Source organism: Lithobates pipiens, unplaced genomic scaffold (genome assembly GCF_037356315.1).
Source record: "Lithobates pipiens isolate NorthernLeopardFrog02 unplaced genomic scaffold, aLitPip1_a1.2 Scaffold_63, whole genome shotgun sequence".
NCBI classification, from domain to species: Eukaryota; Metazoa; Chordata; class Amphibia; order Anura; family Ranidae; genus Lithobates; species Lithobates pipiens.
The window spans coordinates 254,692-268,181 of NW_027507885.1; the positions used below are offsets into that span (position 1 = coordinate 254,692).

Genomic DNA, 13,490 nt, shown 5'->3' on the forward strand with positions numbered 1-13,490 from the left:
CATACCACACCAAACACTCTCAAAGTCTCCGTATGTTACAGAACCCCTCACAGGTCTATTCACCTATTTTACAGTACTTGATCCTAAAAACATGCCGCAGTTTTACCCCTGTTACAGGAAAGAACCCCTCCCTTTTACAACTGAAGTGGAATTTCTGGTTAAACAGATGCATTGTCAGCTAGGAAGTGATGGAAGTGGAATTCAGGGAAAAGGAAAACCCCTCCCCCCTTCCGAAATCCTATCCTATCTACCCTGTAGAAGGTAGGTGTGTGTACTTACCTATTCTCAGGCTGCACCAGTCCAGTCACATGATCAGCCAGCCGCAGCTGCAGGGGAGAGGAGGGAGAGCGCTCAAATAATGGCTGCAATACCAGCACGATGGTGTCACAAATAAGCCAACTATGGCCCATCGATTGTCAGTGCTCCCTCCTCTCCCCTGCAGCTGATGCTGGCTGATCATGTGACTGAAATGCAGCAGCCTGAGGATAGGTAAGTACATACACCTACCTTCTACAGGGTAGTGAGTGTATCCAATCTCCTGCCAGCTCTCAGAATACCCAATCAGTGCCTGCATCTGATTGGATGACACCTCTGATTGGAGATTGGATGACACGTCTGATTGGATGACACGTCTGATTGGAGATTGGATGACACGTCTGATTGGATTGATTGGATGACACGTCTGATTGGAGATTGGATGACACGTCTGATTGGATTGATTGGATGACACGTCTGATTGGAGATTGGATGACACGTCTGATTGGATGACACGTCTGATTGGAGATTGGATGACACGTCTGATTGGAGATTGGATGGCACGTCTGATTGGAGATTGGATGGCACGTCTGATTGGAGATTGGATGGCACGTCTGATTGGAGAATGGATGACACGTCTGATTGGAGAATGGATGACACGTCTGATTGGAGATTGGATGACACGTCCGATTGGAGATTGGATGACACGTCCGATTGGAGATTGGATGACACGTCTGATTGGATGACACGTCTGATTGGAGATTGGATGACACGTCTGATTGGATGACACATCTGATTGGAGATTGGATGACACATCTGATTGGAGATTGGATGACACGTCTGATTAGAGAATGGATGACACGTCTGATTGGAGATTGGATGACACGTCTGATTGGAGATTGGATGACACGTCTGATTGGATGACACATCTGATTGGAGATTGGATGACACATCTGATTGGAGATTGGATGACACGTCTGATTAGAGAATGGATGACACGTCTGATTGGAGATTGGATGACACGTCTGATTGGAGATTGGATGACACATCTGATTGGAGAATGGATGACACGTCTGATTGGAGAATGGATGACACGTCTGATTGGATATTGGATGACACGTCTGATTGGAGATTGGATGACACGTCTGATTGGAGATTGGATGACACGTCTGATTGGAGATTGGATGACACGTCTGATTGGAGAATGGATGACACGTCTGATTGGAGATTGGATGACACGTCTGATTGGAGAATGGATGACACGTCTGATTGAAGATTGGATGACACGTCTGATTGGAGATTGGATGACACGTCTGATTGGAGATTGGATGACACGTCTGATTGGAGATTGGATGACACGTTAAGAATCCCTTCACCGGTTGCACTGATACTTCATTTACAGCTAAGAATTCTTCCTGGTCTAAAGAACAGCAGTCAGAATTGATTTTTTGAAAAACAAGTAGAGTTAATGCTCGGGAAGGGTTAAAGCCTCTGCCAGGTGTCCCCATTAGGAAGACTTCCCATTACTTCCTGTCCTGGTGACTACAAAGGAAGTGCATTGAATCTCCTCATTGGGGACACAGACAGCAATAAAAACTTGACTAAAGCTCTTCCTTCCCCACTTCACCCATAACTGAACAATGTGGCTGGAGTTCCACTTTAAATTCCAGAGACTGCTGAGCACCATTTTCAATGTAAGTCTTCCCATCCGGATGTGTCAGGTGCCAACTGATCACCATAAACTCATACAAAGCCGTCTGCAGACATTCCGGGAGAATTGTCCTCCAAACATTCCCAGAAACCTGAGGAGGAAGTGCCGGCGGTATCCTGAGGGCAATGTGGATTTCTTGGCAGAGACCTGAGGAGGAAGTGCCGGCGGTATCCTGAGGGTGATGTGGATTTCTTGGCAGAGACCTGAGGAAGTGGCGCTGGTATCCTGAGGGCAATGTGAATTTCTTGGGTGAGACCTGAGGAAGTTCCGACGGTATCCTGAGGGCGATGTGAATTTCTTGGGCGAGACCTGAGGAAGTGCCGGCGGTATCCTGAGGACGATGCAGATTTCTGGACGGTTCCTTACAGTCTACAATCACCCCTAAATGCTCATCATATATTATGTCTTTCAATGGCATCGCAAGTATGTGGAATTTACGTTATGTGATTGCTGTGTCACATTTACTAAGGCTGTGCCTTGTATCTGTATGTCAGATAGTACAATCAACACCCTTGCTACACAATTGCTGAGCGAAACATTTAGCACATGATCAGCCTAGAGAGCGCTTTAAGATGTATACCATTTAGCCTGACATGGTGAGGGCGCTATACCTCCATTTTCCATAAGAGCTCGCTACATGCCAACAAAGAGCTGAACCAATGACCCAGAAAGTAATGGAGACAGAGGGGTTAGAAACTGGATGGTGGAATATGGGTGTAGAGATGAGCAGTTCAAAAGGGATGGTGGGGGGTGAAGAGGGGGGAGGTGGAGAAAAGTGCAGGGGTGGTTGGAGGTCAAGGAGTGCAGAGTAGAGTGTTGGAGAAGGGGTGCAGAGTTGAACGGTGGACAAGGGGTAAATAGGTGAGAGGTGGGCAAGAGTACAGTGGTTGATGAGAGAATAAGGGGTGCAGAGTAGAGTGGTGGACAAGGGGTGCAGAGTAGAGTGGTGGACAAGGGGTGCAGAGTAGAGTGGTGGACAAGGGGTGCAGAGTAGAGTGGTGGACAATGGGTGCAGAGCAGAGTGGTGGACAATGGGGGGAAGAGTAGAGTGGTGGACAAGGGGTGCAGAGTAGAGTGGTGGACAAGGGGTGCAGAGTAGAGTGGTGGACAATGGGTGCAGAGCAGAGTGGTGGACAAGGGGTGCAGAGTAGAGTGGTGGACAAGGGGTGCAGAGCAGAGTGGTGGACAAGGGGTACAGAGCAGAGTGGTGGACAATGGGGTGCAGAGTAGAGTGGTGGACAAGGGGTACAGAGCAGAGTGGTGGACAAGGGGTACAGAGTAGAGTGGTGGACAAGGGGTGCAGAGTAGAGTGGTGGACAATGGGGTGCAGAGTAGAGTGGTGGACAATGGGTGCAGAGTAGAGTGGTGGACAAGGGGGGAAGAGTAGAGTGGTGGACAAGGGGTGCAGAGTAGAGTGGTGGACAAGGGGTGCAGAGTAGAGTGGTGGACAAGGGGTGCAGAGTAGAGTGGTGGACAAGGGGTGCAGAGTAGAGTGGTGGACAAGGGGTGCAGAGTAGAGTGGTGGACAATGGGTGCAGAGTAGAGTGGTGGACAATGGGTGCAGAGTAGAGTGGTGGAAAAGGGGTGCAGAGTAGAGTGGTGGACAAGGGGTGCAGAGTAGAGTGGTGGACAAGGGGTGCAGAGCAGAGTGGTGGACAATGGGTGCAGAGTAGAGTGGTGGACAAGGGGTGCAAAGTAGAGTGGTGGACAAGGGGTGCAGAGTAGAGTGGTGGACAATGGGTGCAGAGCAGAGTGGTGGACAATGGGGGGAAGAGTAGAGTGGTGGACAAGGGGTGCAGAGTAGAGTGGTGGACAAGGGGTGCAGAGCAGAGTGGTGGACAACGGGTACAGAGTAGAGTGGTGGACAAGGGGTACAGAGCAGAGTGGTGGACAAGGGGTGCAGAGCAGAGTGGTGGACAATGGGGGGAAGAGTAGAGTGGTGGACAAGGGGGGAAAGAGTAGAGTGGTGGACAAGGGGTGCAGAGTAGAGTGGTGGACAAGGGCTGCAGAGTAGAGTGGTGGACAATGGGTGCAGAGCAGAGTGGTGGACAAGGGGGGGAAGAGTAGAGTGGTGGACAAGGGGTGCAGAGTAGAGTGGTGGACAAGGGGTGCAGAGCAGAGTGGTGGACAAGGGGTACAGAGTAGAGTGGTGGACAAGGGGTGCAGAGCAGAGTGGTGGACAAGGGGTACAGAGCAGAGTGGTGGACAAGGGGTACAGAGCAGAGTGGTGGACAAGGGGTGCAGAGCAGAGTGGTGGACAAGGGGTACAGAGCAGAGTGGTGGACAAGGGGTACAGAGTAGAGTGGTGGACAATGGGTGCAGAGTAGAGTGGTGGACAATGGGTGCAGAGTAGAGTGGTGGACAATGGGGGGAAGAGTAGAGTGGTGGACAAGGGGGGGAAGAGTAGAGTGGTGGACAAGGGGTGCAGAGTAGAGTGGTGGACAAGGGGGGGAAGAGTAGAGTGGTGGACAAGGGGTATGGGGTTAAGCAGTGGAAAAGGAGTGGAGGGGCGAGAGGTGGACAGGAGTGGATGAAGGACAAGGGGTTGACAATAGAGCAGTGGACAAGGGGTGCAACAGAGTTGAGTAGACAAGGAGTGCAGGGTTAAGTGTTGGAAAAGGAGTGAAGAGGTGAGAGGTAGAAAATAGTGCAAGGGTGTTGGGAGAACAAGGGGTGCAGGGTAGAGTGGTGGACAGTAGAGTGGTAGACAAGGGGTGCAAAGTTTAGCAGTGGAGAAGGGGTGAAGAGTAGAGTGGTGGACAGTAGTGTAGTGGACAAAGGGTGCAAGATAAAGCAGTAGAAAAGGAGTGCAGGGGTGAGAGGTAAACAGGGGTGGAAGGAGGACAAGGGGGCAGAGTTGAGTGGTGGACAAGGGGTGAGGTGTACAGGAGTGCAGGGGTGGAAGGAGGACAAGGGGTGCAGAGTTGAGCGGTGGACAAGGGGTGAGAGGTAAACAGGGGTGGAAGGAGGACAAGGGGTACAGAGTTGAGCGGTGGACAAGGGGTGAGAGGTAAACAGGGGTGGAAGGAGGACAAGGGGTACAGAGTTGAGTGGTGGACAAGAGGTGAGTGGTGAAAGGTGTGCAGGGATGAAGGGGTGAGAGGCGGACAAGAGTGCAAGGGTAAATTTAGGACAAGAGGTGTAGAGTTGAGTGGTGGAGAAGAAGTGAGAGTTGAGAAGTGGATGGTAATGCAGGGGTGGTGGGAGAACAAGGAGTGCAAAGGTGAGAGGTGGATAGGAGTGCAGGGGTGGATGGAGGAAAAGAGGTGCAGAGTTGAGTGGTGGACAAGGGGTGCAGAGTTGGGTGGTGGACAAGGGGTACAGAGTTGGGCGGTGCACAAGGGGTACATAGTAAGGCGGTGGACAAGGGGTGCAGAGTTGGGCGGTGGACAAGAGGTGCAGAGTTGGGCGGTGGACAAGAGGTGCAGAGTTGGATAAGAGTGCAGGGGTGGATGGAGGACAAGGGGTGCAAAGTAGAGTGGTGGACAAGGGGTGCAGAGTAGAGTGGTGGACAAGGGGTGCAGAGTAGAGTGGTGGACAAGGGGTGCAGAGTAGAGTGGTGGACAAGGGGTGCAGAGTAGAGTGGTGGACAAGGGGTGCAGAGTAGAGTGGTGGACAAGGGGTGCAGAGTAGAGTGGTGGACAATGGGTGCAGAGTAGAGTGGTGGACAATGGGTGTAGAGTAGAGTGGTGGACAAGGGGTGCAGAGTACAGTGGTGGACAATGGGTGCAGAGTAGAGTGGTGGACAATGGGTGCAGAGTAGAGTGGTGGACAAGGGGTGCAGAGTAGAGTGGTGGACAATGGGTGCAGAGTAGAGTGGTGGACAAGGGGTATGGGGTTAAGCAGTGGAAAAGGAGTGGAGGGGTGAGAGGTAAACAGGGGTGGAAGGAGGACAAGGGGTACAGAGTTGAGTGGTGGACAAGAGGTGAGTGGTGAAAGGTGTGCAGGGATGAAGGGGTGAGAGGGGGACAAGAGTGCAAGGGTGAATTTAGGACAAGAGGTGAAGAGTTGAGTGGTGGAGAAGAAGTGAGTTGAGAAGTGGATGGGAATGCAGGGGTGGTGGTAGAACAAGGGGTGCAAAGGTGAGAGGTGGACACGGGGTGAGAGGTGGATAGGAGTGCATTGGTGGATGGAGGAAAAGAGGTGCAGAGTTGAGCGGTGGACAAGGGATGCAGAGTTGGGCGGTGGACAAGGGGTGAGAGTAGAGAAGTGGACAGGTGTGCAGAGTTGGTAGGAGGGCACAGCATGCAGAGCTGAGCGGTGGTCAAGGGGTGAGAGGTGGACAGGAGTGCAGGGATGGATTGAGGACAAGGTTTTCAAAGTTAAGTGATGGACAAGGGGTTAGTAGAGAAAGGGTGGACAGGACTGCAGGAGTGTATGGAGGACAAGAGGTGCAGAGTTAAGTGGTGGATAAGCAGTGCAGAGTTGAGCAGTGGACAAGGGGTGCAGAGTCGGGTGGTGGACAAGGGGTGCAGAGTCGGGTGGTGGACAAGGGGTGCAGAGTCGGGTGGTGGACAAGGGGTGCAGAGTCAGGTGGTGGACAAGGGGTGCAGGGATGGATGGAGGACAAGGTTTTCAGAGTTAAGTGGTGGACAAGGGGTTAGTGGTGAAAGGGTGGACAACTGCAGGAGTGGATGGAGGACAAGGAGTGCAGAGTTGAATAGACAAGGGGTGCAGAGTGGGTGGTTGGTGGATAGGAATGCAGGGGTGGATGGAGGACAAGGAGTGCAGGATTTAGCGGTGGACAAGGGGTGCAGAGTAGAGTGGTGGACAAGGGGTGCAGAGTAGAGTGGTGGACAAGGGGTGCAGAGTTGAGTGGTGGACAAGGAGTGAAGGGGTGAGAGGTAGATCAAAGTGTAAGTGTGGTGGACAGTAGAGTGGAGGACAAGGGGTACAGAGTTGAGCGGTGGACTGGGGGTGCAGAGTTGAGCAGCGGACAAGGGGTGCAGAGTTGAGCGGTGGACTGGGGGCGCAGAGTTGAGCGGTGGACTGGGGGAGCAGAGTTGAGCGGTGGACTGGGGGTGCAGAGTTGAGCGTGGACTGGGGATGCAGAGTTGAGCGGTGGACTGGGGGTGCAGAGTTGAGCGATGGACTGGGGGTGCAGAGTTGAGCGGTGGACTGGGGGCGCAGAGTTGAGCGGTGGACTGGGGGAGCAGAGTTGAGCGGTGGACTGGGGATGCAGAGTTGAGCGGTGGACTGGGGGTGCAGAGTTGAGCGGTGGACTGGGGGAGCAGAGTTGAGCGATGGACTGGGGGAGCAGAGTTGAGCGGTGGACTGGGGGTGCAGAGTTGAGCGTGGACTGGGGGTGCAGAGTTGAGCGGTGGACTGGGGGAGCAGAGTTGAGCGATGGACTGGGGGAGCAGAGTTGAGCGGTGGACTGGGGGTGCAGAGTTGAGCGGTGGACTGGGGGTGCAGAGTTGAGCGGTGGACTGGGGGTGCAGAGTTGAGCGGTGGACTGGGGGTGCAGAGTTGAGCGGTGGACTGGGGGTGCAGAGTTGAGCGGTGGACTGGGGGTGCAGAGTTGAGCGGTGGACTGGGGGTGCAGAGTTGAGCGGTGGACAAGGGGTGCAGAGTTGAGCGGTGGACAAGGGGTGCAGAGTTGAGTGGTGGACAAGGAGTGAAGGGGTGAGAGGTAGATCAAAGTGCAAGGGTGGTGGCAGAACAAGAGGTGCAGGGTGGTGGACAGTAGAGTGGAGGACAAGGGGTGCAGAGTTGAGCGGTGGACTGGGGGTGCAGAGTTGAGCGGTGGACAAGGGGTGCAGAGTTGAGCGGTGGACAAGGGGTGCAGAGTTGAGCGGTGGACTGGGGGTGCAGAGTTGAGCAGCGGACAAGGGGTGCAGAGTTGAGCGGTGGACTGGGGGTGCAGAGTTGAGCGGTGGACTGGGGGCGCAGAGTTGAGCGGTGGACTGGGGGCGCAGAGTTGAGCGGTGGACTGGGGGCACAGAGTTGAGCGGTGGACTGGGGGCACAGAGTTGAGCGGTGGACTGGGGGCACAGAGTTGAGCGGTGGACTGGGGGCGCAGAGTTGAGCGGTGGACTGGGGATGCAGAGTTGAGCGGTGGACTGGGGGTGCAGAGTTGAGCGGTGGACTGGGGGTGCAGAGTTGAGCGGTGGACAAGGGGTGCAGAGTTGAGCGGTGGACAAGGGGTGCAGAGTTGAGCGGTGGACAAGGAGTGCAGAGTTGAGCGGTGGACTAGGAGTGAAGGGGTGAGAGGTAGATCAAAGTGCAAGGGTGGTGGCAGAACAAGAGGTGCAGGGTGGTGGACAGTAGAGTGGAGGACAAGGGGTGCAGAGTTGAGCGGTGGACAAGGGGTGCAGAGTTGAGCGGTGGACAAGGGGTGCAGAGTTGAGCGGTGGACTGGGGGTGCAGAGTTGAGCGGTGGACTGGGGGTGCAGAGTTGAGCGGTGGACAAGGGGTGCAGAGTTGAGTGGTGGACAAGGAGTGAAGGGGTGAGAGGTAGATCAAAGTGCAAGGGTGGTGGCAGAACAAGAGGTGCAGGGTGGTTGACAGTAGAGTGGAGGACAAGGGGTGCAGAGTTGAGCGGTGGACAAGGGGTGCAGAGTTGAGCAGTGGACTGGGGGTGCAGAGTTGAGCGGTGGACTGGGGGTGCAGAGTTGATCGGTGGACTGGGGGTGCAGAGTTGAGCGGTGGACAAGGGGTGCAGAGTTGAGTGGTGGACAAGGGGTGAAGGGGTGAGAGGTAGATCAAAGTGCAAGGGTCGTGGCAGAACAAGAGGTGCAGGGTGGTGGACAGTAGAGTGGAGGACAAGGGGTGCAGAGTTGAGCGGTGGACTGGGGGTGCAGAGTTGAGCGGTGGACAAGGGGTGCAGAGTTGAGCGGTGGACTGGGGGTGCAGAGTTGAGCGGTGGACAAGGGGTGCAGAGTTGAGTGGTGGACAAGGAGTGAAGGGGTGAGAGGTAGATCAAAGTGCAAGGGTGGTGGTAGAACAAGAGGTGCAGGGTGGTTGACAGTAGAGTGGAGGACAAGGGGTGCAGAGTTGAGCGGTGGACTGGGGGTGCAGAGTTGAGTGGTGGACAAGGGGTGCAGAGTTGAGTGGTGGACTGGGGGTGCAGAGTTGAGCGGTGGACTGGGGGTGCAGAGTTGAGTGGTGGACAAGGAGTGAAGGGGTGAGAGGTAGATCAAAGTGCAAGGGTCGTGGCAGAACAAGAGGTGCAGGGTGGTGGACAGTAGAGTGGAGGACAAGGGGTGCAGAGTTGAGCGGTGGACTGGGGGTGCAGAGTTGAGCGGTGGACTGGGGGTGCAGAGTTGAGCGGTGGACTGGGGGTGCAGAGTTGAGCGGTGGACTGGGGGCGCAGAGTTGAGTGGTGGACTAGGAGTGCAGAGTTGAGCGGTGGACAAGGGGTGCAGAGTTGAGCGGTGGACAAGGGGTGCAGAGTTTAGCGGTGGACAAGGGGTGCAGAATTTAGTGGTGAACAAGGGGTGCAGAGTTGAGTGGTGAACAAGGGGTGCAGAGTTGAGTGGTGGACAAGGAGTGAAGGGGTGAGAGGTAGATCAAAGTGCAAGGGTGGTGGCAGAACAAGAGGTGCAGGGTGGTGGACAGTAGAGTGGAGGACAAGGGGTGCAGAGTTGAGCGGTGGACTGGGGGTGCAGAGTTGAGCGGTGGACTGGGGGTGCAGAGTTGAGCGGTGGACTGGGGGTGCAGAGTTGAGCGGTGGACTGGGGGTGCAGAGTTGAGCGGTGGACTGGGGGTGCAGAGTTGAGTGGTGGACTGGGGGTGCAGAGTTGAGCGGTGGACAAGGAGTGCAGAGTTGAGCGGTGGACAAGGGGTGCAGAGTTGAGCGGTGGACTGGGAGTGCAGAGTTGAGCGGTGGGCAAGGGGTGCAGAGTTGAGCGGTGGACAAGGGGTGCAGAGTTGAGCGGTGGACTGGGGGTGCAGAGTTGAGCGGTGGACTGGGGGTGCAGAGTTGAGCGGTGGACTGGGGGTGCAGAGTTTAGCGGTGGACTGGGGGTGCAGAGTTGAGCGGTGGACTAGAAGTGCAGAGTTGAGCGGTGGACAAGGGGTGCAGAGTTGAGTGGTGGACAAGGGGTGCAGAGTTGAGCGGTGGACTAGGAGTGCAGAGTTGAGCGGTGGACAAGGGGTGCAGAGTTGAGCGGTAAACAAGGGGTGCAGAGTTGAGCGGTGGAAAAGGGGTGCAGAGTTGAGCGGTGGACAAAGGGTGCAGAGTTGAGCGGTGGACTGGGGGTGCAGAGTTGAGCGGTGGACTGGGGGTGCAGAGTTGAGTGGTGGACCAGGAGTGAAGGGGTGAGAGGTAGATCAAAGTGCAAGGGTGGTGGCAGAACAAGAGGTGCACTGCAGGGTGGTGGACAGTAGAGTGGAGGACAAGGGGTGCAGAGTTGAGCGGTGGACTGGGGGTGCAGAGTTGAGCGGTGGACAAGGGGTGCCGAGTTGAGCAGTGGACAAGGGGTGCAGAGTTGAGCGGTGGACTGGGGGTGCAGAGTTGAGCGGTGGACTGGGGGTTCAGAGTTGAGTGGTGGACAAGGAGTGAAGGGGTGAGAGGTAGATCAAAGTGCAAGGGTGGTGGTAGAACAAGAGGTGCAGGGTGGTGGACAGTAGAGTGGAGGACAAGGGGTGCAGAGTTGAGCGGTGGACTGGGGGTGCAGAGTTGAGCGGTGGACTGGGGGTGCAGAGTTGAGCGGTGGACTGGGGGTGCAGAGTTGAGCGGTGGACTGGGGGTGCAGAGTTGAGCGGTGGACTGGGGGTGCAGAGTTGAGCGGTGGACTGGGGGTGCAGAGTTGAGTGGTGGACTGGGGGTGCAGAGTTGAGCGGTGGACAAGGGGTGCAGAGTTGAGCGGTGGACTGGGGGCGCAGAGTTGAGCGGTGGACTGGGGGCGCAGAGTTGAGCGGTGGACTGGGGGCACAGAGTTGAGCAGTGGACTGGGGGCGCAGAGTTGAGCGGTGGACTGGGGGCACAGAGTTGAGCGGTGGACTGGGGGCGCAGAGTTGAGCGGTGGACTGGGGGCGCAGAGTTGAGCGGTGGACTGGGGATGCAGAGTTGAGCGGTGGACTGGGGGTGCAGAGTTGAGCGGTGGACTGGGGGTGCAGAGTTGAGCGGTGGACTGGGGGTGCAGAGTTGAGCGGTGGACTGGGGGTGCAGAGTTGAGCGGTGGACTGGGGGCGCAGAGTTGAGCGGTGGACTGGGGGCGCAGAGTTGAGCGGTGGACTGGGGGTGCAGAGTTGAGCGGTGGACTGGGGGCGCAGAGTTGAGCGGTGGACTGGGGGCGCAGAGTTGAGCGGTGGACTGGGGGCACAGAGTTGAGCGGTGGACTGGGGGCGCAGAGTTGAGCGGTGGACTGGGGATGCAGAGTTGAGCGGTGGACTGGGGGTGCAGAGTTGAGCGGTGGACTGGGGGTGCAGAGTTGAGCGGTGGACAAGGGGTGCAGAGTTGAGCGGTGGACAAGGGGTGCAGAGTTGAGCGGTGGACAAGGAGTGCAGAGTTGAGTGGTGGACAAGGAGTGAAGGGGTGAGAGGTAGATCAAAGTGCAAGGGTGGTGGCAGAACAAGAGGTGCAGGGTGGTGGACAGTAGAGTGGAGGACAAGGGGTGCAGAGTTGAGCGGTGGACTGGGGGTGCAGAGTTGAGCGGTGGACAAGGGGTGCAGAGTTGAGCGGTGGACAAGGGGTGCAGAGTTGAGCGGTGGACAAGGGGTGCAGAGTTGAGCGGTGGACTGGGGGTGCAGAGTTGAGCGGTGGACTGGGGGTGCAGAGTTGAGCGGTGGACAAGGGGTGCAGAGTTGAGTGGTGGACAAGGAGTGAAGGGGTGAGAGGTAGATCAAAGTGCAAGGGTGGTGGCAGAACAAGAGGTGCAGGGTGGTTGACAGTAGAGTGGAGGACAAGGGGTGCAGAGTTAAGTGGTGGACAAGGGGTGCAGAGTTGAGCGGTGGACAAGGGGTGCAGAGTTGAGCAGTGGACTGGGGGTGCAGAGTTGAGCGGTGGACTGGGGGTGCAGAGTTGATCGGTGGACTGGGGGTGCAGAGTTGAGCGGTGGACAAGGGGTGCAGAGTTGAGTGGTGGACAAGGGGTGAAGGGGTGAGAGGTAGATCAAAGTGCAAGGGTCGTGGCAGAACAAGAGGTGCAGGGTGGTGGACAGTAGAGTGGAGGACAAGGGGTGCAGAGTTGAGCGGTGGACTGGGGGTGCAGAGTTGAGCGGTGGACAAGGGGTGCAGAGTTGAGCGGTGGACTGGGGGTGCAGAGTTGAGCGGTGGACAAGGGGTGCAGAGTTGAGCGGTGGACTGGGGGCGCAGAGTTGAGTGGTGGACTAGGAGTGCAGAGTTGAGCGGTGGACAAGGGGTGCAGAGTTTAGCGGTGGACAAGGGGTGCAGAGTTTAGTGGTGAACAAGGGGTGCAGAGTTGAGTGGTGGACAAGGAGTGAAGGGGTGAGAGGTAGATCAAAGTGCAAGGGTGGTGGCAGAACAAGAGGTGCAGGGTGGTGGACAGTAGAGTGGAGGACAAGGGGTGCAGAGTTGAGCGGTGGACTGGGGGTGCAGAGTTGAGTGGTGGACTGGGGGTGCAGAGTTGAGCGGTGGACTGGGGGTGCAGAGTTGAGCGGTGGACTGGGGGTGCAGAGTTGAGCGGTGGACTGGGGGTGCAGAGTTGAGTGGTGGACTGGGGGTGCAGAGTTGAGCGGTGGACAAGGAGTGCAGAGTTGAGCGGTGGACAAGGGGTGCAGAGTTGAGCGGTGGACAAGGGGTGCAGAGTTGAGCGGTGGACTGGGAGTGCAGAGTTGAGCGGTGGGCAAGGGGTGCAGAGTTGAGCTGTGGACAAGGGGTGCAGAGTTGAGCGGTGGACTGGGGGTGCAGAGTTGAGCGGTGGACTGGGGGTGCAGAGTTGAGCGGTGGACTGGGGGTGCAGAGTTTAGCGGTGGACTGGGGGTGCAGAGTTGAGCGGTGGACTAGAAGTGCAGAGTTGAGCGGTGGACAAGGGGTGCAGAGTTGAGTGGTGGACAAGGGGTGCAGAGTTGAGCGGTGGACTAGGAGTGCAGAGTTGAGCGGTGGACAAGGGGTGCAGAGTTGAGCGGTAAACAAGGGGTGCAGAGTTGAGCGGTGGACAAGGGGTGCAGAGTTGAGCGGTGGACAAAGGGTGCAGAGTTGAGCGGTGGACTGGGGGTGCAGAGTTGAGCGGTGGACTGGGGGTGCAGAGTTGAGTGGTGGACCAGGAGTGAAGGGGTGAGAGGTAGATCAAAGTGCAAGGGTGGTGGCAGAACAAGAGGTGCACTGCAGGGTGGTGGACAGTAGAGTGGAGGACAAGGGGTGCAGAGTTGAGCGGTGGACTGGGGGTGCAGAGTTGAGCGGTGGACAAGGGGTGCAGAGTTGAGCGGTGGACTGGGGGTGCAGAGTTGAGCGGTGGACTGGGGGTGCAGAGTTGAGCGGTGGACTGGGGGTTCAGAGTTGAGTGGTGGACAAGGAGTGAAGGGGTGAGAGGTAGATCAAAGTGCAAGGGTGGTGGTAGAACAAGAGGTGCAGGGTGGTGGACAGTAGAGTGGAGGACAAGGGGTGCAGAGTTGAGCGG

At 56.6% G+C, this 13,490-nt stretch overlaps 1 protein-coding gene across 3 annotated transcripts in view; it reads right to left on the bottom strand.

The window, feature by feature from the left end:
* The window catches only part of LOC143958879 (protein sel-1 homolog 3-like), a 235,717-nt gene that overhangs the window by 169,816 nt on the left and 52,411 nt on the right, over window positions 1–13,490 (bottom strand). The window lies entirely within an intron of this gene.